Source organism: Vulpes vulpes, chromosome 1 (genome assembly GCF_048418805.1).
Source record: "Vulpes vulpes isolate BD-2025 chromosome 1, VulVul3, whole genome shotgun sequence".
Taxonomy (NCBI): Eukaryota; Metazoa; Chordata; class Mammalia; order Carnivora; family Canidae; genus Vulpes; species Vulpes vulpes.
This window is the reverse complement of record NC_132780.1, coordinates 63,703,737-63,729,000: the sequence shown is the minus strand read 5'-3', so window position 1 is coordinate 63,729,000 and position 25,264 is coordinate 63,703,737. Positions and strand designations below refer to the sequence as shown.

Here is a 25,264-nt window from a genome sequence, read left to right as displayed (position 1 = left end):
AGTATACATTCGTTTATTCTTATCTTTAATGGCCAAACCACATGACATGAAATTTACCATCTTAACCATTTTTATGTGTACAGTAGTGTTATTTGTATGCACATTGTCATGCAGCAGACATCTAGAATTTTATCATCTTGAAACTGAAACTGAATCCATTAAACACCCCTTTTTCCCTTCCACACTGACCCTGGCAACCACCTTTATACTTTTTGTTTCTAAGAGTTTGATTCTTTTGGATGCCTCATATAAATGGAATCATGTAGTATTTGTCTTTTTATGACAGGCTTGATTCACTTAACATAATGTCTTCAAGGTTCATCCACGTTGTACCACCGTGTGAGAGGATTTCTTACCTTTTTTAGTCTGAATAATAGTCCACCGTATGTATATACCACATTTACTTTATGCATGTATCCGTTGATGGACATTTAGCTTGCTTCCATCCCATGGCAGTTGTGAATAAAGCTGCAATGAACATGAGAGTGAAAATGTATCTTCAAGATCCTCTTTTCAATTTTTTGGGATATGTACCCAGAAGTGGGATTGCTGGATCGTATGGTGACTCTATTTTTATTTCTTGGAGTTTTTTTTTTTTCTTGGAGTTTTTCATTGCAGTGGCACCATTTCATAGAAGTGGCACCACTTTACATTCTCACAGTGTATAAGAGTTCCAATTTCTCCACGTACTTGCCACTTGCCAATACTTGTTACTTTGTGTGTGTGTGTGTGTGTGTGTGTGTGTGTGTGTGTTTTGATATTGGCCATCCTAATGGATGTGAAATAATGTCTCATCGTGGTTCTGATTTGCGTTTCCCTAATGATTAATGATATTGAGCAGCTTTTCTTATGCTTTTTGGCCATTTGTATGTCTTCTTTGGAGAAATGTTGATTTAAGTCCTTTGCTCATTTTTAAATTGGATTATTTGTTTTGTTTTTGTTTTTTTTTTAGTTGTTGAGTTGTAGGAGTTCTTTATATATTATGGATATTAACCCCTTATTAGATATATGATTTACCAATATTTTCTTCCATTCCATTGGCTGCTTTTATACCCAGTTGATGTTTCTGTGTTTATTTGTTCTTAATCTCTTACTGAGTGTTGAGCCCTCTTCTGGAGGACACATACATGACAAAATATTATTCTTGGCCTCAGAGACCTCAGAATCTAACTGGGTAACATGACATATGTTCTGCTACTGGGAGTTAATCATTATAATCTATAACCTGAATTTTTATGAGTAATGTCTAATTATATGTTTCCAGATGTCTAGATACTAAAGTCCTATAAATAAATTGTTCACTCTGCAATCCATGCTGAACTTCTCATTCTATCGTTTTGACCTTATACAGGGACTACTTGAATGCACAATAGTTAGGAAGAAATTTCATTGGAAATGCCAAGGAAAACAATAAAAATAAATATGTTTTAGAAGATATTTTCTTAGAAAAATGTCATGCTCCAGTCAATGGCAATAAATGTAATTTGTTTAAGAATACTCATTAAAATTTTTTAAATATTGTTTTTTACTGGATTTAAATTCTAAACTTTCCCTAATGATAATTTATGTATATGACTCTGTGATGCTTGAAAAAGTACCATTTTGCAAGTTCTGATATTATGTACCACCAATTCTTGCCATTTTAAACAAATTAATTAGGGAAACCTACTATGAACTGAATAAACATGGGATTTTACAAAAACCACATCAATCTAATTATGTCCATATTTAGAGTTACAGGGCTACAATTCCTAAATCATCCCTGATTTTGAGCTAGTGAAAGTACTGATCTATTGTATAAGACAAATACTTTACTGATTTCTCATTCATTCATTCATTTATTCAATGAATATTTATTGAGTTCTTCCTATAAGTTGGGCACTGCAGGATCAAGGTAGTGAACCAGATAGGTATGGGCTGAAGAGGACTCTTGGGTACCATTGGTAGAGTTTCTAACTGTTATTACCCTTTCAAGATAATTTATCAAGGGAACAATTTAAGTAAAGTAGAAATAACAGTAACATACATCACCTATCAAAAATGATTAGATTTTCAAGCTGATCTAACAGAGGTGTACAAAAAAACCCCCCATAATTTAGCTGTTTCACCTCTAGGCAGACTACTCAAGAGGAAGACTGAACCCATAATAAAATTACTTGAAGTGTACACAGAGTCCAGAGGTCGATCTTTCTTGATGAATACAATACAATTTGTTTCATCTAAGACTTTAAAAAAATCAGGAATAGCCATTAATGTTTATCAACCTTAAGAATGTTAGGGGAAAAAGGAGAATAGATTTGAATTTCATTCTGCCATTACAGGATGATCCTATCAAAGGTCAATACCATATAAGTCAGGAAAATAGAATTTCCTAAAAATAAGCAAACAAAAAAAGAAAAGAGAGTTTCCTGACAATATTAACATTATGACAGATGCATACTCAGGTTTGAGGGACCTTGGATACATGTTCATGTGTTGCAGGTAAGAGAGATTTAAAATATGACAACAGCATGAAGATGAGTTAGTGGAAGGACTGCATGCTTTCTTATATAATTTGATACAATCTATTGAGAGTATTTGAGTTAAAATCAGCATGTAGACAATGGATCAAATTCTTAAATTTTACATTATAAAGTATACATTTTTATATTATAAAATGTATATCACATTATTCTTATAATAATAAAAGTAGTTATATTATCATCCTGTTAGAGAGAGAAAACCCAATTTTTGTGGTCATATAGTTTAGTGCTTTTATAGGACTACAGAGGACAGAGAGCCCACACTAGACTGTAAACAGGGTGGGAAGGTTCAGGGATGGCATTTGCCTTTGGCGTTGAGAGATAATGTCTTCTTGGGGCTGCTATAACAAGATACCATAGATTAGGTGGCTTAAACAATAGTCTTTTATGCCTCACAGTTCTGGAGGCTGGGAAGTCTGAGATCAGAGTGTCACCCGATTTAGTGTCTGGGGGTGGCCTTCTTGACCTGCAGACAGCCATCTTCGCATATCTTTGATTTGTAGAGCAAGAGAGCAATCCCTCTCCTGTGTCTTTTTATAAGGGCACTAATTCCATCATGGGGACTCCACCTTTGTGACTTCATCTAAATCCAATTACTTTCTGAAGGTCCCACCTCCAAATACCATCACATTGGGAATTTGGGCTTCAATTCATGAACTTTGAGGGGATATAAACTTTCAATACATAACAGATGGATAGGAAAGAACCATGTGGAAGAAGAGGGGTAGTAGAAGGGATGAAACCAAATATGGGGTGAGATAGTAAGTGTCCAGTTTGACAATATTATGTGGGGGTAAAGAAGGTCTAGAGTGAAGTAAGGTTGGAATGGTAGGATGGAGTCAGACAATGGGCACCCTTAGGTGCTCCGATAAGGAGTTAGACTTCACTCTGTGGATTATTACCATTGCAGGTTATTGAGTAGAGAAAGGACATGATCAGAGATGTGCCTAAACATGATATTCTGAACCCAGTCTGTAGGACCAATGAAGAGGGGAGGGGTTGGGTGTGGGGGACAAGTTATGAGCTACCATAGCCATTTAGGGGCGAGGACAAAAGAGTCTAAATGGGATGGTGGCAGGTAGAAGGAAGTTCTGTAGTTTGGACAGAATCTGGTCCTAGAACAGGAAAAGGAAGATTAGATTATTTTGGAGAAAGTACCCAACAGTGTCTGCAACATTGTGGTTATTTAGTATTTGTTTTATGAAAGGTTATTTAAAAGTTGCCTCAAGGAAGGGATCTGCTCATCAGGGCAGAAGAAACACAAGGTGTTGCGTGAACTAGACACACAGCCAGGAGGACAGCAGCAGCCAGCTACTCAGACTGTGGTCCCAGGACCTGCGCCGATTCAGAAACTGTGTAACCAGAATGAAGACATGAACATGAAATCGAGAGTGAGCATTTAGAAATAGTCATAGATATGTGACGGAACTTTTATGTCTTTCCTTGTAATATTAAAAATCGGGTCATGTATTCTGATAAGTTTTTGGTTTTTGTCATTTTATTTTTCCAGCAGTTGGTTTTTAAAATTGCATTTTACAAAAGTATTACCTGCAAGGAATTGAAAGAAGCAACTGATACCTTATGGTAGAAAGTTTGAGAGGCACTGGTCCCAACCCAATATCCAAGAGGGGGACAACAGTGAGTCTGGATTCAACAGTGAGTGTGGAAGTATATCTGATCATGGAGAAGGGGTTCCTCATAGTGGTGGCATTAGGCTGGTGCTGGTCGTGGCCTTGGAAATCTGGTGATGTGGAGACACTGATGAGAGCTACATTAAGTATCAAGGGCTTAACCCAAACAGCCTTGGTTGAGGCTCCCACCTTAAATGCTGGGCAGGATAACTTTTTAAAGTGAGGGGTGGTACAGCACAGCATCCCAGAATGGGGTATGAGTGAAGATGCTACTTTCCAGGGATCACAAAGTGAAAAAGAGTATATTCTAGGTCTAAGTAACAGAAGGGAGGGTAGCTAGCCTGAGTGGCAGAGCCACTGGTAGGGCTTCCCTTCAAGCTCTGGGGAGCACAGACTAAGAGCTGTGCCACCATTCAACAAATAATTACCGAGCCAGGTAAGAGGCATCATGTGGATAATGGGGATACTGCAGGGAGCAAGACATAAGAGACCTTCACTCTTCTGGTGACAACATTGGAGTTGGGGCAGGCAATGAACAAATACTAAGAAAGATATCCAGTTGTGCTAGATACCACACAGAGGATTAAAGTGGAGGGAGGTGACAGAGAGCCGGTGGGTGGTGCTTTAACTTGAGGGATCAGAAGAGGCCTCTGTCTCTCTCTCTGGTGACATTGAAGCTAAGATCGGAATGGCCAGGAGGAACTGGCCACACGAAGGTCACTCCAGGCAGAGATGCTAAGATGAGACAAGCAGGAATAGTGTGCTGAAAGAGAGGAAGACAGGAGTGCAGGATGGCAGTGAGCAAAGGAGGGGAAGAGCTCCTGGGGAACGGACTCATAAGATCTTTTAGGGCCTCAGGGGTCAGGAGATGAGCTTGGGCTGTATTCTAAGTGGGATGGGGGAGCAACTGGAAGGTATTCAGTGAAAGAGTATTCTGGGTAATGTTTTAAAGACCAGCTAGAATGGATTGTGGGAGAGGTGAGTGGTTCCTGGAGGAAAGGGATGTTGGAGGCTGGACCAGAGGGTAGCAATGGCGGTAGAGAGAAACAATTGTGTCTTGGAGTGACCTGCGTTGGGAGATGGAGTCCATGGGACTAGATGAGTGACTTGATGAGGCTGCACAGGGAAAAGCAAAGAAAAATTCTAGCTTGGGGAGCTTGAGAAACCAGGTGAGTGAAGGTACTACTGCCATGGTCTAAGATGGGAAAGACAAGGGGAAGTAACAAATATGGGAGAAAGTCAGGAATTGACTTCCAGCAAGTTCAGTTAGAAACGTTTAGCGGAAATGTGCAGTGACAGCTGGAGTCTAGGATTCTGGGGAGAACGCAGGGGCTGGGGATTTGCATTTGGGAGTCACAAGGGTGGTCCCAGATGAGATCATCTGGAGACAAAGTGTAGAGAGAGGACAAGAGGGAGCCCACACTGGGCAGCGCATCAGCCTCTGAGTCAGAGGAGGAGGACCCAGCAAAGGAACTGGAGGAGGAGTGGTCTGAAGTGGGCGAGAAAACAGGAGAGTGTAGTGTTCGGAAGCCTAAGGGAAGGAAGGAGGGAGGGAGGAAATAAGTGGTGCCCTGTGCTGAGGTGATTAAGGGAAGGACAGAGAAATGGGCAGCGAGTGGCTCAGCAATGTGGGAACCTTGGGGGCCGTGAAAGGCAGAGGTTCAGAGTGGAGGTGCACAGGGAAGCCTGAATGGAATGGCTGGTGAGGGAAAGTGAGGTGAGGGCTACAGAACATAACTTTTGGGAAGTTTTGCCCTAATGAGGGGCAAAGGGAAAGTCTCTTAATAGAGGAGATAACACAAAAGGTCTGTGCGCTGAAGGGAAAGATATGGTGTTAAGGGAAAACTGCATATGAGGGAAGGAGGGAACGCCTTGAGAAGGCTAAGATGGCGGGATCCAAGGGGGAGAGGTTGGCCTTGGAGAGGACCAGGACACTGTCCTCGAGAGAGCAGAGCTGCACCTGTGGGCATGAAGGAAGGAGATTTGGTAGGTTTGGTGATGGGAATAGAAGTCAGTTCCTGGCTGGCTGCTTCGCTTTCTCTGAGAGCTCTGAGGCAAGGATGTCCATTGAGAATGGAGGAGCTGGGTGCGGGGGAGGCCTGCAGGGCATTTGTGCAGAGGGAAACGGGCAGCAGTCATTTTGAAGAGTCAGAAAGGGAATATATGAAAGGAGGATAGTAGGATTGAGGGGCAGCGCTGTGTGCTTGGTGTTTGTGGAAGGGATGAGGTGGGGGGTGTGATGGGCAGAAAGAAGTCTGCCTTGGGTAGGGTGGACTCAGAGACGGATCTGGGCCCGAGTGACGCGGCCGGCAACAACCATCTGTGAGTTCAGCTTTGAAGAAGTCAGGATATTGGTACGGGACATATTTGGGGGAGCTCAGTAGGATTTGGGTCCTGATTACATTGGGTAATAAGGTGGGAGAGACAGAAGAGGGGATTAAAAGTCACTCAGAGATTTTTGTGTCTGGGCCACTGGCGTGATGGTGTCCCCTTCAGAATGTGACTGATACATGCTCTGTCTGAGTTTGGGGCCTCAACTTCCTCACTTGGAAACTAGTTAAAATAATCTTAGGCCTTCGTTTCCCATTGCATTTTGGGGGGGATTTTTAAATGAAGTAACATCCGGGCTGCGGGCTGGGAATGCTGGCCAGGCGCCACGCCGTGGTCTATCCTGGTCACAAAATCCAAAGGCCGAAGGCGAGCCGGCTTTCCAGGCCTCGGCCGTCGTCAGGCCGGTGATGGATGCTGCCCGCTGCCTCCCGCGTGTGAGGACCGGAGCGCAGGCCGCGCGGGCCCTGCGGGATTTCCTCCTGAGTCTTGTCAGTCAGAATCTGAAGGGGAAGGCACCCATCTGTGAGCAAAGCACAAGTCTGTTTACTTCAATGGGTACTCTTTGTTGAAAGCTAGGTATAATTAAAAAAATTTTTTTTTTGGTTTTTTTTTTTTTTTTTGTTCTGTTTTAAGAAAGCCTCTTCTTGCGAAGACCGACTTGGCAGGCGGCGTCTGTCCTGCTGTCTGGCCGCGCCTCTCCGAGTCAGAGTGCTCCGGAGGTACCTGTGGTTTGTGAAGGAGCTTGACAGGCTCCGGGAAGGGGTTAGTGCCTCTTGAACCGGGGAGGTTTCTAAATGAGCGTGGGCCTAAAAGGCTCCATAGAGGCCGTCAGTGGGACAGACAGAGCGGCTCTGAGGGAAGGGACAGAGCAGCTTTAATGTGCTAATGAGGGGAAGCCCAGATGCCAGCGGGATCAGAGGAGCTCTTTGTGACACTGGGTTCCCGGGGATGGCTGGAGTCTCTGTCCCTATCTGTATCCTGCTGTAGGCAGGAGAAACACTGCGCTCTCAGAGAGGGCCCTTTCCTCAACAGATAGCCTCACAGGCGGCTCTGAAGGCCTGTGGGTGGTGAGGGGCTTCGGAAGATCCCAGGGTCAGGTGACTGCTTGCAAACAGGGAGGCTGTGAGGTGGGGGCAGGTGTGTGTGGGAGGACAGAGGAAGGGGGGTGGGGGGAGGGGGATCTGTTCTGGACGGTGTGTGTCCTCACAGAGAGCTAGGAGGGATCCTTGCAGCTCCACAAAATTAACTGTTGCCCCTCCAGGACTGCCAGGCTTGGCCAGTGGGATTCAAGCCGGTCTGATAGGAGGGGATCTGTCTTTGAAAATAACGCAAGGCGGTTTTGAGCTAGTTATGGAGCAAACCAGCCAAACACAAGCTACCACCAGCACCCAGTGAGTGCTGGAGTGAAATTCGTGGTCTGGTGACTTCATTCAGTGGTTGCTCTGGAATTGCTGGTGGAGAGGGTTGGGAGGCAGGGTCAGGGGACTCGTCCTGAAGCTGACTTTGCAGAGCAAGAACACAATAATTATTAAGATTGTGTGTTTATCTGTAGAGACCCCAGCTATTGATGGAGGGATTGGGTAACCAAAGCTCCCCCAGTCACCTCTTAAGGCTGCTTCTAGATCTCAGCATAGTGTCTAGGATGGTTAATGTCTGGCAAAATGAGTTCCCAGATAAGACAAACAAATGAAATGAAGATGGGATCCTGACCCTATCTTGGTCTCCTACTTTTCCTTTCTGAATCTTTCTGGGGTATATAAATATCGAACATAATATACTATGTATCATGCTCTGCAAGTAATGTATATTAGATATTATTTGCAATCAGTCATTGTCTATCTATCTGTCTCTTTCTGTCTTGCTCTGCTGTTTTTTTTTTATGATAACACACATACAAACCAATTGGTAGATGATCGTTTTCTATTGGAATAGTTTAAAAACAGTCCTCAGATATCCTTACCATGCCCCGCCCCCTTTTTTTTTTGGCTGAGAGTTGGTTGAAGAAGATTTTGGAGCCATACTGAATTGGTATCATCTAAGAAATAAAAATATTCAGTGTGGAATTACCTATGAGCTAGCTGTATATGAAAAGGGTGAATGTGCCTATAGAACAGCCACCCCATAAGAATTCTTCCCCACGCATCCCACATTTCCCCCAGCCATGGATAGTTTTATTACCACACTCCGTGCTCCGGGTGGTAATGAGTTGGGTGACTTTAAAAATTTACCTTTATCTCCCTACTGTGATTCTAATAGTTTGTGTGATTTGTGTCTTTCAGGCAAAATTCTTCTCCTCCTCCTGCCCTCTTCTTCCTCCTTGTCCTTCCTTTTGAAAACAATCCTTTTTACCTTGATGCTTCCCATTTATTTCCTGGGCCTGATGGGATACATGCATTTTGGATTGACTTCCCTACTGAAAGCTGGGTGCTCTTGATCCTAAAGGAGTATATAGGCAGTGAGGTGCTTGCTTGCGCTGCTTTTAGAAGATTGATCATTTGTAACTCTAATGCTGATAAATGGACTCATTTATGTCCAATGCAAAGAGACCATAATTATTACCTCCCTAGCCTCAAAGTTAATTGCAACCTGAGAGTATGCCTTTGACTATGACAGAAGGAAAGCACCATTTAAAGCATTTATAGCAATGGGTATCAGATCACTCATTTTGGATATCAATTTGTCAAAAGTGGTGATTATATAAAGTATGCAAAAGGGAACGGATGCAGCACGGGCTGCTGTGCCAGGACTGCAGTTTGTTGGGCTATGGGTTGGTGAATTGAGATACAAGACAAAACTCTTCTTCTTTTTTAAAGATTTCATTTATTATTTAAGAGAGAAAGAGATAGTGAGAGAGATCACAAGCAGAGGGGAGAGGGAGCCTAACCGACTGAGCCACCTAGGCACCCCACAAAAAACTTTTCTTACCAGATTGTTATCTCCTGTTTCCCTTTGTCACAACCAGACAACAGTTCATTGGGTTTAAGAACCTGAGGGTTCTCCTCCTTTTTGGTTGCAACTGGGGAAGCAGATAAAGGGCCAGAGTCTACAGGGCACTCTTGCTAAAAAAGGAATTTCTTCAGGCTGACGCATTCTACCACAAACTCTTCCAAAAGGTGGTTGGGGAAGAAAGACATATACAAAGAACAAAAGATTTTTACAGTGAAATACATAAGGAAATTGAATGCTGGTGGTGGGGTGGAGGGTGAAGGGAAGGCTTGCAGAGAATTAGCCTTGCATTTCTAATACTGCTGTGCTATCTTAACCATTAAAGTAATTGGCTTCATGAGGCATAGAACGTTGATTCTGGCCTCTCTTAAGGAAATGCTAGCAAGTGAACAAGGGAAAAAAGGCACAGAAGACATGTGATGTATTAATGAATCAAAGACACCCTCATTCCATGTCAAATTCCTCATTTTGCTGAATCACTAACTTTCTCTGTGAAACTGTTTTGATCTTAGGAAATGAATAAAGCAAAGCAATGAATGATAGTGCCTGGCACAGAATAGGTACTCAATGGATTTTAGTTTTAGGTTTTTTTTTTTTTAATTGACCTATGGGATGGTAGGGCATATAGAAAAGGATAGAAAGATAATTTGAGTGATGCCAGAGTTAGGAAAGTGCCGAGGTGCGCTGCTTAAGTCCTTCTCATACTTTAAAATTCAACACACGTCTATCAGTGCTTTTCTCCTAAAATTTTTAATTCTATCTGCCAAGAAATTTCCTGTGTGGTAATCAGTTGTAAAATTAAAACATAAGTCACTTAAAGGTTGTTTTAAGCAACAGAGGTTAAGAAGAGGGCTAGTCAAAACAAAACAAAACAAAACAAAAAAAGGGCTAGTCTACTTCCTTTAGCATCTTAGTGTTCTGATCTTGAGGACCTTAGTTTCTTATCTGCTCACAAGTTCTGTTGAAGACTAAAAGAAATACATACACACATATATATATATATATTTATATTTATATAGACTCAGGGTAATTTGACAAGTTATCTGCACTAGAATAGAATGTAAATTAGCATAAGATTTTTCCTAAAAGTGTCAGCTTAGTTGGCTTTTAAATTTCTGCTGTAGACACATAGATGTGACCCATTGAGGAGCAGGACAGTGCCAGAGGGTTACTAACTGTAACAGCCTTTTCCCACCCCCTCTAGCCTTTGTTGCATCACTTTGCTGCATCACATATATATAATACTAATATATAATATATATTATTATAATTATTATATATAATAAATATATGCACACATATTATATAACTATATAATTATATATAATATATAATATATATAATATAAGTATTACATATAAGACATATATATATGAAGCACTTAGAACAGCATTTGACATATAGAAAGTCCTACTCAATCTTATTATTATTATCATAATCATCATCATACTGGCAGGTATAAAGCCTGGAGAAAAAAAATAGCGAAGAACAAGACCGATTGCCAAGGAAACTGCATGAGAGTAGAGCCCATGCCTGGCTGGTTTACTGCTTTCTGCCCAGTGCTCTGCAGAGCCCTTGAACATAATGGATGTTGTTAATACTTGTTTGATGAATTAATGGTGTACTTATAGTGGTCTGGGAAGGAACAGTAAGAAGGATATATGGTAGTTAGAAGTCCTAGCTCAAAGTAGGCTAGGAGAAAGGAGAACAACATTTTTTATTACCATCCCCAAATATTTTCCTAAATAATTTCTACCAGTCAGAAATTAATTTGAAATAGATTTCTTCTTCAGATACATCACCCTGGGAAAATTAAACAGGATTAGATTTGTATCCTTTGGATGTCTGCTGTGGGGAAAGCATAGTCCTAAGTGTGGTTAGGAGATGCAAACATGTAAGATTAGGTCTCTACTCTCAAGTATACTTTAATCTAGTTAATCAGTTATTATTTCAGTCAATCAATTAAGCTGCTTTCCTCTAAAGAGCTGAAATCAGTCAGAAGGAAGGATAGGATCATTACTTGAAGGTATCTTTGGAACGTGGGACATTGGGCATGCAAGAAGGTCTGGTTGGATTTTTATAGTGTGGGAAGTTGTGCAACTAGAGAGCTATAAGCATTTTTGGTTGGAGGAGAAGAACCCACAAGCATGGGAGAGCACCAGCGATCAACTTTGCTGTTTTTGGAGTATGTCCAGGGCTCTCCACCAGTATGGTCAAGCATCACCTCCCAGGTTTTCAGAGGCATACTGGTGAATAAATGTTGGAGAATGTATCTGTGCACCAGCTCTAAGAATGTTGACATGTCATTTGAAATCCGTGGTCACTAAATCCCTGTACAGCTCTTATGGTGTATGATGATACTTGACAGTAAAACCCAAAGACCTTCTGACAAATCAAACGAAATTTATTTTTAAAGCATATATGTAGTCTTTCTTCTTTGTGTGCTGGTACCTCCAAATAAAATGACAGGCCAGCCAATTTAGGAGTGGTTCATGTGTGCTTGTGTCCTAGGGGCAAAGAGCCCATATAGACAGTTAAGTTGAATTAGAGTTCCAACCAGAGAATGATTTGTTACCTCAGCATATTTAGATAAGCCCTGCCTGCAAAGGTGGACTCAGGATAATTTGACAAGTTATCTGCACTTGAATAGAATGGAAATTAGCATAATATTTTTCCTAAAAGTGTCAGCTTAGTTGGCTTTTAAATTTCTGCTGTAGAACACACAGATGTGACCCATCGAGGAGCAGGACAGTGCCAGAGGGTTACTAACTGTAACAGCCTTTTTTCCCTCCTCTCTCCAGCCTTTGTTGCATTACTAAGGCGGGACGTTTTATTCACCGTGGAGTGATGAGACTTCTGCTTTATGACATTATCAAAGATCTGCGTACATAAAAAAGAGTAATGAAGTCATTTGGCTTGCATTCTTGCTGTCATTTGTATTGCCTCTGCGCAGGGTTGAGTGAAGCAGTTTCTGTCGCTGCTGTAAGCAGTAAGCCTCGAAATGTTAAATGCTGACTCAACATAAGCATGTCTGCAGAAGAAGATGATTAACTTGGAGAGAAGCTAGTGTCAGCAAGAAGAAATACAACCACACATTCAAAAGGGATATGGAGTATTTACATGTGACATCTTCGGGAGCCGTTGCAAATAGAAAGAGAAAAATATAGTGGTGTTAGATGCAAAGAAGTGTACTCCTTTGCTTCTATCCTTGGCAACAGAGACTTTTTCCTCCAAAGTGTCTTGTTGGTTCCATCACTAGTGCATCCATTTTGCCCCAGATGGTTCTTATAAGCCAATTAGTTTTTGGTATTCATCTAGATTCTGGGGCTAGAAGATTGTTGTTTGTCTTGGGGCAGGCACAGGCCCAATCAGATTGAAGGGAAGCACTTACATTTGATGGTGGGGGAAGAGATTTTTCTTTCTCTGTTGGATGTGATCAAGAAAACATCCGTCTTGCTACTGGCTCTTACGGTCAGCCACCTTATGACCATGAAGGAAACCAGTCTTCGGATGTCACCAATGCTGAGGGCAGCAGAGTGGAGACAGGGAAGGTGCCTGTATCCTTGAAGACAGTGTGGAGCAACTAAGTGAAGTGCCACCTGCTTAGAGATTATTGCTCTATCGCTGGACTTCCATTATGTGGCATAATAAATATCTTAATGGTTTAGGCCAGCCTAAGTTGAAATTTGTTTTACTTGCAGTTGAGAACTTTTTTGACTGATACACACCTCTCTCACGCTGCCCTGAAACCAACGACTTTCTATCAATACTAGCCAAGGCCTTTTCATTTCTTTCAGTATGGACGCCTGTGCCAAGGAAGAGCAGAGGCCATCTGCTCCAGTGTGTAGTACGGAGGGTTGATCTTCTAGGATACAGTTGCACAGAGTAGAAGGAAGGGGCTCCTGTGACTGGTGGGGGTCATGGACATCCATACCAGTCTGTGGCACCTTTGGTAGTTCTGAGCTGGCTCAGATTAGACAAATACATTGAGGAGATTGGAGTGTTGGATGATAGACTCCCCATCACATCAGCCATTTATTCATTTGTTTGATAAGCATTTATTTTGAGTCTGCTTTGTGCCAGGCTGGTGCGAGGCACCATGTGTAGGAAAGATCTCACAGGGTATAGTGGAGAAGCATGGAGTGCCTGATATGAGGGATTAGGGAAGGCATCTGAGCATGTGACAGTTAAACTGGTAACTGGAGGATGAGGAAGACTTAGCCAGAAGAGAGAGGAATGTGTGTGTGTGTGTGTGTGTGTGTGTGTGTGTGTGTGTGTGTGGCAGGGTTTTATAGGGAATGGTGTTTTAGAGTAAACGACACCTCAGAAGAGTGTGCGGTGAAAGCATGGTGCATTCTGGGGGATGGAAGCAGTTCAGATGGCTGAGGCTCCACATGTTGGGGAGAACGGTGGTGGAGTAGGTAGGGGCCAGATCATGGGGGGCTTGGGAAGTTTGTTCAGTTGGGTGTGTTTTACCTTAAGAGCACTGAGCACTATTGAGGCTCCAAGCAGAAGAATGACATGACCAATTTGCATTTTCATAGGCTCTGGCTGCCAGCAGTATACATTGAATTTGAACACAGCAAGATTATTGCACCCTGGGAGGTGACAGTTCCAGAGGAGAAATGGCGAGTTATGATGCACTCCTCATCTCTCCCTCTTTCTCTCTCTCTCTCTTTAAAGATTTTTATCTGTTTGAGAGAGAGAGAGAGAGATAGAGAGAGAGAGAGAGCACACAAGCAGTGGAGAGGGGCAAAGGGGGAGGAAAAAGCAGATTCCTCGCTGAGCAGGGAGTCCAGATGCAGGACTTGATCCCAGGACCCTGAGATCATGACCTTCACTTGAAGGCAGACGCTTAACCATCTGAGCCACCTGGGTGCCCTCTAACTGCTCTTTTCTGAAGCCATGGGTCTTGATTTAATTACTACTTAGGAGAAAGGTGAATTGGGCTTATGGGGTGTTTGATTTTATTTGGCATAACAATGGCATGACCTCGGGCAAGTCACCTATATTCTCTGAATTTTGGTTTCATCATCTGTGAAATTACAACAAAAACACCTACCTCATAGGGTCATTGGGAAGAGTTAAGATAATGTATTTATAGCTCTTGGCGCCATGCCTGGAACATGTTAGCCATTATAATTATCAATACTTGAGCTAATAAATATAAGGAAGGGGCACAGAATGAAGGCAGAAGAGTTTTCTGTCTGAGTTCCTTTGTAGTCTGGGAGTTGAGAGTCACACGAACATCTTATTTTCTTTGGGAGCAGGACTGGTATTTATTGTATAGGCAGTTTCCAATAGTACTTGCTCCTAAAAGGTAAAGAAATAGAAATCAAGACAAAAAATGATAATGGAAGGCATGCTGAGTTTTGGGTAAGAAAAAGAGGAGAGAAGGGATGTTGAACTCACAGGGCAGGGAGAGGAGGCCCAGACCCAAGAGATGCTGGGAGCAAGGGCTTCCTAAAACCTGTGGCTTCTCTGCAGTGACAGCATTCTTCCCAGACACACCTTGAAGCTCCAGATGAAGGGAAGGAACAGGTGTATTTGTTTTACGGCAGGGGCTTTTGTTTGTTTTTTTAAATCCTGTAGAACAGCTGTCATGTAGTAGATAATCATATTCAACAAATATTTGTTGAATAAATGACTACCGAGAGATGCACGGGCTTCCTCCGAGCTTTGAGTTCTGGGGGCTGAATTTTTGCCTGAGGCATAGGCACATGCTGGGTTGGGTTCCCTTCTTTTGCCACCTACAAAGCAGCCTTGTATTTCTCTTGCAATTAATAGAGAAGCTAATGAGAGAGATTAATCAATGGCTGATGAACTGATTCATGGAGAGAGATTTCTCAAGCCAGAGTTTGAAAGAGAAGAATGGATTCTTCCCTTGGGCTACGGAGGCGGCTATGTTTAGTCAGCAGGTGTGGCAGCTTTCAAGAGGCCTCTGGCAGGGTTTCCTTCTGCTTCCATTGCATCCCAGATATGTAACTTTCATTCTTTTCATCCAGGAACATGCTGCTTTATGGGTGTTTGCTGAGTAGAAAAGGGGATTGTGGGAAAGAATAATCAAGAGAAAAATAGATGAAGTGCCTTGCATGGCCTCATCGTAAGTGGGCAGTAAAGAAGAGAGAAGATGGAAATGCCATCCACGGAGTGTGGGTGGAGGAAGGAGATGGCAGGTGGACGCTGCTCCCTGCTGAACGTGGAGGAGATTGCTCTGCATCACTGGAGATGATGCGTTGCTTTCAGCTTCCTTAGTCTGAATCCATTTCTGTACCCAGAGCCTTGGATTATAATTCAAGATGTCCATACGTATGAGTCAGGAAAGAGCCAATCAGTTTTCTTTGTGCATTGCTTAAAAACAAACAGATCCCCTCCAAATGAATTGGGAAAAACACCATGACTTAAAGCTTTACACAGTTCTGAGATGAGAACCGGGCCTCTGGAGCAGTTATTTCCCATGGTAAATTTCTAATCACACCTTAGATCCATGCCAGAGACTGAGGAAGTGGGAGCCACCAATAGCAGTTTGCTCTTTGTTCATATGTACCACTGTGAGATACCATACTTAGGTCTTGGATGAAGACAGCCTAGAAATGTCTTGCTTCTTGGAGAACAGTAGTGGAAGTCAATCAAATATACCAGTGGCTTACTTCAGTGATCTGTACATCGCCTGCCATTCTGGATCACTTCTGACCACTACCACCAAGGGGTTAGGGAGCACCTAGACAAGTCATGATTATATAAGTCAGGAGAGATGTGTGTGTGTGTGTGTGTGTGTGTGTGTATAAATATATATGTCTATATATAAAATAAAAGTATTTTAATACACTATATATTAAATGTATTTTTATGTATCATACATATAAATATATATCTTATATGTATATATGTTATGTATATGCATATATATGTATTTTTATATATGCATAAATATATGTGTATGTGTATATATATATATATAGAGAGAGAGAGAGAGAGAGAGAGAGGAAGAGAGAGAAGGAATGAGAAAGAGAGAGAGGGAGAGAGAATTTGTTTTAATGAGTCAGCTCACGCAGCCATGGGATCAGGCAAGTCCAAAATCTCTAGGGCAGTACAACAGGCTGGAAATTCAGACAGATTTCTGTTACAGTCTTGAGGCAAAATTATTTTTCCAAGAAACCTCAGTGTTTACTCTGAAAGCCGTCAGTTGATTGGATGAGACCCACCCTCATTATCCAGGGTAATCAGCTTTACTTAAAGTCAACTGATTGTAAATGCCAATCACCTCTATAAATACGCTGGTAGCAACCTTCAGACTAGTGCCTGACCCGATAACTGGGCGTGATAACCTCGCTGAGCTGACACATCAAATTGACTGTCAGAGTGATGGTGATGATGATGGCGATAGTGATGTTTGCAGCACTGAGGTGCCCCAGCATCCCTACGTTATCAGTCACTGTGCCAAGTGCCTCACATAGATGATCATGTTCAATCCTCTGAAACCTTCATCTCCATTTTAAAGATGAAGCTATTGAGTCAGAAAGGTGGCTCCCTTGCCCAAAGTCACACAGACCTGGAGTGACATTGCTAGAGCTTGGTCTTGAAGCCTACGCTTTTCTGTGGCATCTGTACAGCGGAGAGAAGTAGATGCCACTCTGTTTCCTCCCAGGGACAGAAACCTAACTCAAGCTGGGCTGTAGCTTATTGTCCCATGTTTTTTAAAAATTTTTTATTTATTTTTAATTTTGTTTAAATTCAATTTATTGTCCCATGTTTTGGGGAAGTCTGAGGTGACTAGCTTTAGGCGCAGCTGGATCCAGGGGCTAAAAGGATGTCATCAGGACTCTGCCTTTTGCTCCACCACATGGGCCTACTTATTTCCTTTAAGTTTTATTCTGTAGACAGGCTTTCTCCATGAGGAAGGCAGCATTTACATCCTCCAACTCAGCGAGCACAGTGGAAAGGGACTTTGCTTTTCTGCGGCCTTAGAGTAATTCCAGAAAATGACTTGGGCCTGGCATGGGTGATATGCTTATTCCTGGTCTAATTCCTAGATCCAAAACCTTCAGCTCTGTGTTTGGTACTGCCTGGTTTAACCCTGAGTAGGAAGGCATCATGATGAAAAGTTACACTAGAACAAGCAGGATGAGGGAGGGCACCGCCACCCTCAGGCCTCCTGCCACTGACAGCTCCCTGCAAAGGAGACTCCCCAGTGGAAACCTCCTGGGATGGACTGTGTGTGACAGTTTCATGTTCCCCAGGGGTGGAAGTTCCTTGAAGCCATTTTTGTGTTTTAAGTGTCTTGGCCTGTTTGAAGGGAAAGTCAGCCCTAAACTATATAGAATTTAAATATAGAAATCTACATTTTTTTCTCTGATTGGAAGCATAGGACCTAAGCAAACTTCTTTTCTAAGCTTTAATGCTAAATTAGCCTCCCAGTAGGTACCCAAACATCAAAGGCTCTCTTTGGGAAGGTAATGGTGCAACCTAATGCTCGTATCCCTTCATCCTTTCTAACTGCAGATCACAGCCCCTTGAAATATGGTTGTTTGTATTCTAATCTGATCTTTCTTCGATTGTGAGCAATTAGGGGGCAGGGCCCAATCTTTTTTCTTTTAGTAACTCTGGGGTTCGTGGCACAGATTTCTGTCGCAGTGGGCGCTCAGAAAGTGCTTCTGAGCAAGTGAATGGATCTAAATCATTATGGAGTAAAATAATCCCTTGTGTGCTGCACTCAGAGTTCTTCAGGGTACATTTTTAAAGGGACATAGCACAGAACAGGAGCTAGGGGCACGGATCTGGGTCAGAATGCTTGGGTTTGAATAATTTACCCTGGCTTTTTGTAAACCTCCATACTCCATCTATCAAAAATAGATTATGATAGGGGCACCTGGGTGGCTCAGTGGTTGAGCATCTGCCTTTGGCTCAGGGCGTGATCCCAGGGTCCTGGGATTGAGTCCTGCATTGGGCTCCCCACAGGGAGCCTGCTTCTCCCTCTGCCTTTGTCTCTGCCTCTCTCTCTGTGTCTCTCATGAATAAATTTTAAAAAATGAGAGAGATTATGATAGTATTGGCCATACAGAGATCTTATGAGATCTAATGTAAGCACTTGCACCATGGTTAGTATTTAGTAAGCATTAGCCAACAGAACTATCATTGTTATTTGGTTGTTTTTGATGCCAGAAGGTCACCGGGCCCTGTTTGAACGCAGCAAGCATTTGATTTGTTAACGCTTGTAATTGCGCCTCTATCAAGGGTCCGAATTTAAGTCTATTCTAGTCTGCATTGCAAAAAAAGAAGTATTTTGGGGAAGCCCTGGTGGCGCAGCGGTCTGGCGCCGCCTGCAGCCCAGGGCGTGATCCTGGGGACCCTGGATCGAGTCCCACATCGGGTTCCCTGCATGGAGCCTGTTCTCCCTCTGCCTGTGTCTCTGCGCGTCTCTCTCTCTCTCTCTCTCTCTCTCTCTGTCTCTATGAATAAATAAATAAAATCTTTAAAAAAAAAAGATTAAAAAAAAAAAGAAGTATCTTCCAAGACACAGCTTCCCTTTCTCTTTTATTAAAAAATACTACTAGTGTATGACCCGATCAAGCTGTAACAAAACACACACACACAAACAAGACACAAACAGGTATACAGGTGGTTGTTCTTGGAGGCTCCGGGCCTCAGGACTTTAATATGGAAAAGCTGTGGCTGATTCACTTGGTCATGCCCCGAGATACTCTTCTTCCAGGTGCCATATCTGTTTACACGGTGAACGTGGCCCATTTGTAAGTGAGTGGTCGACTAGTGGCTTTAACTCCATCATGTTTACTTTTGTATGATTCAGTCATAGCCTGGAGCATCATTTGATAATATTTTCATCCCAAACGTGTCCAAGTCACCCTGAAGGTGTTTTCACCTTGCCTGGAGATGCTGTGAATGGTGGGAGTGAGGGAAGGTAGGGTGGAGTGTGCCCAGGTCTTCTTGGAATCCTCTCTGGATTTCCACAGTGGGGAGGCTGAGACCCAGCTGCAGAAATCTTCCCCCTTGCTACATACAGTCCAGACAAAGAAACTACAGGGGCACTTATCTCCTTCATTGTTGCCATTGGTTTCTGAGAAACTGTGGATAAAGAGATGCCCCTAGATCGAGGTGGAAAAAATACTTGTGTTGCTTTTACTATTGTTGCCTAAAACAGTTTCAGTTTTTTTTCAACTATTGCTATCGCTGTCTCTTAGGAAAGGAAACCAAGGCATAAAAAGTTTAAGAAGAACAGAGCAAGTAACCAAGCTGAGATTTGAATTTTGAAGTTGGCTTTGGAGTCTGTTATCTTAACCACCACACTACCTACAAATTTGTCAGAAAAGAACACCTTGAAAAGCCTCTCGTGGTCTCTACCCAGATAAATTAACTTTCTGTACCCACAATCCAAGATGAAAAATGCTAAATGAACCAAATCTCAGGCAGATTGAGGATTGTCTTTTCGAAAGACCAAGACAATTCAAATCCTCCATTTCTAAAAATTCACTTTGTGATATAACTTACTGCTGTGTGAGCTGTGTCTTTTCAAGGATTATATGAAATGTTGCGGACATGAACATCATTGGGACTTTCAGAAATTGGAGTAGATATTCGGTCCACATTTTCCACAGGAGGCAGTTGGAAAATGAGAACGTCGGGAGGCTCTTCTGAATGTATGTGATTCGGATTCCTGGGCCGGGCAAGCCAGCAGTGTGCCCATGGTCCTTCCTCTGCACTAACTGTCCTTCCTGCTGGGCTTCTCAGAAGGTGCTGCACAGAAAGCCAGTGGTAGCAAAACCAGTTTCTTATGTTGATTTCGCCTAAGGACAAGCGTAGAACCTGTTTGATTTCTGCCTTTTGTGCTTCATAACTAAGAATTGCACAGACTTCTCCTGATCCTTGTGAAATGAATATGATGCATTATTAAGATATGTCGCAGATGGGGATACGGCACTCATAATGATAGTCAATCCTTCTCTTCCACTTTCCACTCCTCCTAATGCCCTTGCACCTGATACACTGTTAGTACTTGTAAACCTTGTATATTTATATCTGAAGTTATTTCTCCATGCATAAATGGAGTCAGTATTTAGACTCCCATTCCTCTTGTTTTTCTCCCTTCCAACAAAAGCAAGCGCTATGAAACACTCCAAGTTGTATTGTTTAGAGTAGCAAATTATCTTTAAAACATCATACTTCAAGGCCTCCCATCTTCTTTTAAGCATGTATTTTTTTTTTTTAAAAGAAGGTATATCACACTCACAATATTTCTGAGGAAGCATAGATGTCTTGTGATATAGTGGTTGCCATGGTAATTAATCACCTCCCAAAAAGAATAGTAGAGAATATAAATCTATGTAAATTACCCAGAACACTAGTTAGAACAGCCCCCTGGGCACCTCAGTTTATGAGGAATTTCAGAAAAAAAAGAAAGAAAGAAAAAAAAGATGTTTTCCTCTTTTTTCTTTCATGGAAAGAGGGCTAGAGAAAGCTGCTTTTGTACTCTGATGCCCGGCCCTCTCCCTTCCCATTGGTGAGTGCCAGAAGGTTACAAAGCAAGGAGGCAGTCACTCTAGCTGACAGAGAGGGCTCTTGTGATAACAAATTGCAAAATACACTTGGGCATGGCAGGGTCCGTGACTTTATGAATATTCTGCATTCAGATTCTACATCGTATGTGCACTTTCTGGGACCCTGTGAGAACTCAGAGCTCAGTGCTCACTCCTTTGGCTCGTGTTCTGCTGCTTGTCTTGACCTAGGTCTTCTTTCCAATCGAAATGGAATTTGCCATGGACTTCTATTCAATATGAATAACAGAAGTGGAAATTATTTTAGAGGTTGAGTGTTGAGCAGAGGTCTTCTGAGACAGAGCAAGGCGTTGTGGAGGTACATTCATGAATTCCAGGAAGAGGGCTCAACAGAGAGTGAGCAGCTAGAGGGTGATTTCCAAAATTTGAACTATGTTGAGCAGTGCCAATCACACATAAGATAGGGTTTGCTGTTTCACCCGCTCCTTGTAGGTTAAAAACGGTAACTTCCAATCCTTTTAAAGATAGTCTGTCCTTCAGAAGTGTGGTGCTGTTTGATGTGCCTAGCGTATAGAGCTATTCCTGACCGAAAGGATTTCTTGTAGAAAGGCCAGTGGAAACAAGTACATGTGGTGCAGGTATTTTTGGCTAGGGTGATTCAAGGAATTACATTAAGAAGCTATTCTGTGACAATATTGGGAAGAGACATTTTGATCAAGGAATACCTGTTGTTTACTAAAGATACATTTAAAAATAGATTTATAGTCCCCAAAAGAAGCCTCACTATTTCATATGCAAGTTTACCTCACTTTATGGAAGGTATTTTTAAAAGTCACTTATAGGGGCTCCTGCCTGGCTCAGTCAGTAGAGCAGATGACTCTTGATCTCAGGGTCGTGAGTTTGAGCCCTATGTTGGGTGTGACATCTACTTTAAAAAGTCATTTATAAAGTGAATTCTAGCCTCAAAAACCGCAAAGTTGCTTTTTGGTAGAATTCCTTTCCTAGTTATGAAAGTTCTAATTTATTATTTTGGGACAATATTTGGTTAGGATAGAAATATCAAACACCAGAGTAAAATAAAGCTTTATATTTAGTGACTTCATTTAAAGGAAGAGAATTCTTTTCAGATTTTGTTGTATAAAACAAATTTTGAGATACGAATTTATTTCATGATTGACTCAAAAATAAGCTACAGAGCTCAATGCCACAGTATAGTGCTATAGAGCCTATTAGCACAAACACTCACTTAGCCACTCTCAAATAATTTGTGCACAAGTTCTAGACCGAAGAAACCTATCACTCTGTTCCACTTGAATGGGTTTTACTCTCTGTCAAATATTATAGCTTACTTTTAACTCCTTTTAGTATTCCTTGCATTAAATAAGTCTGAATATAAGAAGAGAATTCTAATTTTTTCAGTATTTTAGTCCATGCTGGGACTTCTAGCCATGATATATGGTAAGACAGAGGACCACAACTGGAGCCATAGAAAGGGAGGGAAATTCAAGATCAGTTATAATAATTGTAGTGCTTCCAATCAAAGCCAACAGAGTTAGATTTTGTGTTGTCTGTGGGAAAACTTATCTCTTATAGGAAGGATTTATCCTCTAAGCTTAATAATGTCCAAATAGAGTTTTCAATATACATCACTGAAGAGTTAGCCAGGCCATTGTGACCTATCCCTCACTTCTCAGAATTTTCCACTAACGGTGTCGCTAGTGGATATAGTGTGATCGAGTTATAGGAACCAACAATTTATGAACATCTACCAAGTGCTAGGTACTGTGCATCTCTTTTAGTGTGTACACTAGCCTTGTGCAGATTATCCATTACCAAACAAGGAAACCAGGGTTCAGAGAAGTTACATAAGTTGTTCAAACTCATGTGAACAATATCAGAGTTGAGATTCAAACCTAGGTCTGTTTTATGACAAAACCCTAGCTCTTTCTCTAGTGAATACTTTTCACGTGTTTTAGACAGCAGAATTCCTCTTTTTGTCCTATGTGAAACTTTACCAGGAACAACATCACACTTAACTGTAGACGCAATGACCAAGTCGCCCAGATGTATGAAGTCTCCATCATTTGGTGAAAGCACATCATTGTTGGTGGAAGCCTTGAAGCATCTCATCAGAGCCTGCCCATTCTGGGAAGACTTGGTGTGAAATCTCCTGCCAGGACCGGCTGCCTACAGCCACCAGGAACGCTGCTAGATCTGGGAGACTGGGAGCAGCTTGGAAAATCACGTGTTTTTTCAACTGGTTTTAAAACAGGCTAATAGATTAGGTACCTCTGCAATAGGTAGCAGAGCTTTTTGACTAATCTCAAATGAGGATAGTGGTTTTTATGACCTAGTCTAAATGTACACAACATGGGGAAACTAGGCTCCACAGAGTGCAGGAATTTAATTTTTTAACGTGTTTCTTATCTGGTGAATGGCTTTACTCTGTGTTTCTTTTCTCAGCTTGACCTATTTTGTGCCATCTAGTTGAGCTATACCAGCTCTCTAATTCAGTTCAACACAGGATCATAACTGATTCGGTGTTAGCTACACTGAAGTTAAGAGAGATGAGGTGAGTTGAACACAAAATTGGCAGTCAGGAATTCCAAATAGTGTTCCTAATTGCTGCTCTGACTTTGGAAAAATCACTTATTTAAGATTATTATTTTTAGCCAAATGGGATAATACAGTTTCCCTCTTTAAAGCTCTTTTGCTTTTTGTTTTTTTTCTCTTTCCAGCCTCCTTCTTGAACCTGTTAAGTCCTGGGACTTCAAAGTGCTCTCTTCCAGAGAAGGGCAATATTTATTTCCCAGAGGTGACACCGGCCAGTAGATTCCATGAATCACTATAGGAGTTTTGTTTTTTCTTTGGTCTTTTTCTGTTTCTCTGACTTTACCTGCCCCTTCCTCATTGGGCCTGTAATGCTTTATGCACTTAAAAAAATACATAAGTTGTGATCAAAGAAGTCTGTAAAAATTAGATGTATGTCTAGATAATTATTTGGAGGACATTACTTAATAATGATCAAGCTGTGTCCCATGTATTTCACATGTATTTATTGTCATATTTTTTGTATTTAATTTTTTGTCTTTATTTTTATCATATATCTATGACTGTAAGTTCTTTTGGAGTGGATATATGAGTGGCAAACTTTCAAAGTCCTTGCATTAAAAAATGTCCCTTTGTCCCCTTGAATGCTAGTTTGACTGAGACTAGGTTTTATGCTCAAATTTATTTTCCGTAAGAACTTTGATGATATTGTTCCATTTTCTTTTAGCATCTATTGTTGCTCTTGAGAATTCTGAAGTTAAAATGAAGTGTCCATTTTGCTATTCAGTATACTTATTCACTTTTAATTTCTACAATCATACATTTCCTTCTAAGAATCTCAGATTATTTTTTATGCAATGTAATATTAGTCTTGAATGCAGTAGCCTGTCTTATTCACATGAGGATATCTATTGTACAATCTGTTTTCATTATTCACAGTAGTTATGCTCTATAAATTCAGCATGAATTAGTAAATTAGCAAATACTGAATTAGTGAATATTGAACCATTGTTCATAGAGGAAATACAGGACCAGGTGCCTGTGAGTTTCTGGTCATATTTTCATAAACTGATCAATAAATAACTTTCTTTTCTGTATGTTTTTGTTGAAGACCCCTTATTTAATAGGTATTATTGACTCATAAACATTTAAGTTATAGCCAACAGCACTATGACTCATATCTTAATGAAGTTTATTGAACACATGCGTTTCATGTACATGTCACAGCCTTCTGGTGCTTAGGAACACTAGACAGCACTCTAGTGCTCCACTATGGGGGCCATCTTTAAACAGAGGAATCACCAACAAAAAAGCACAAAACTGTGAAAAACGTTTCACAACAAAAAAGACACTTGTTTACAGTATGAAAGCTGAAACAAGAAGGTAGAGGTTGCCTTGCTTTCACCTAGCTGGAATGTGTACATCAGGTGACTCAGAAATTTCACCACTCTCTATATATGTCTGTCAGTGACTTTGAAAGTGCCACCAGTATCGATTTGGGGATTACAAATAAATTTTATCCAATAGGCAAATTCACAGATATGGGATCCATACGTGTGAGGATCAACTATACTTTTTTCAAAGTCACCTTCTCTTTGTTCTATTAAGTTGTTTCTTTAGATATTTGTGGTTCTTTATCCAGTTTGGTATCTTCTCTCATGGGGTTGGTTTTCTTAAAGTATTTGGTAATTCTTGTGTGTGTTCATTTTTATATTTGAGATTGCTTGCTTCCTTATCTGTAAGTAATGTTTCTCTTACCAGAATTTTCCTCCCT

General features: G+C 41.5%; 1 protein-coding gene and 1 long non-coding RNA gene across 2 annotated transcripts in view; both read left to right on the top strand.

The window, feature by feature from the left end:
- The window catches only part of SLC35F1 (solute carrier family 35 member F1), a 381,287-nt gene that overhangs the window by 5,861 nt on the left and 350,162 nt on the right, over nt 1-25,264 (top strand). The gene's annotated exons all lie outside the window — the stretch shown is intronic.
- Nucleotides 16,468-24,587, top strand: LOC140599878 (uncharacterized). Its single transcript, XR_012002873.1, has 2 exons — nt 16,468-23,512; nt 23,679-24,587. It is a non-coding gene; the product is annotated as an uncharacterized lncRNA (long non-coding RNA).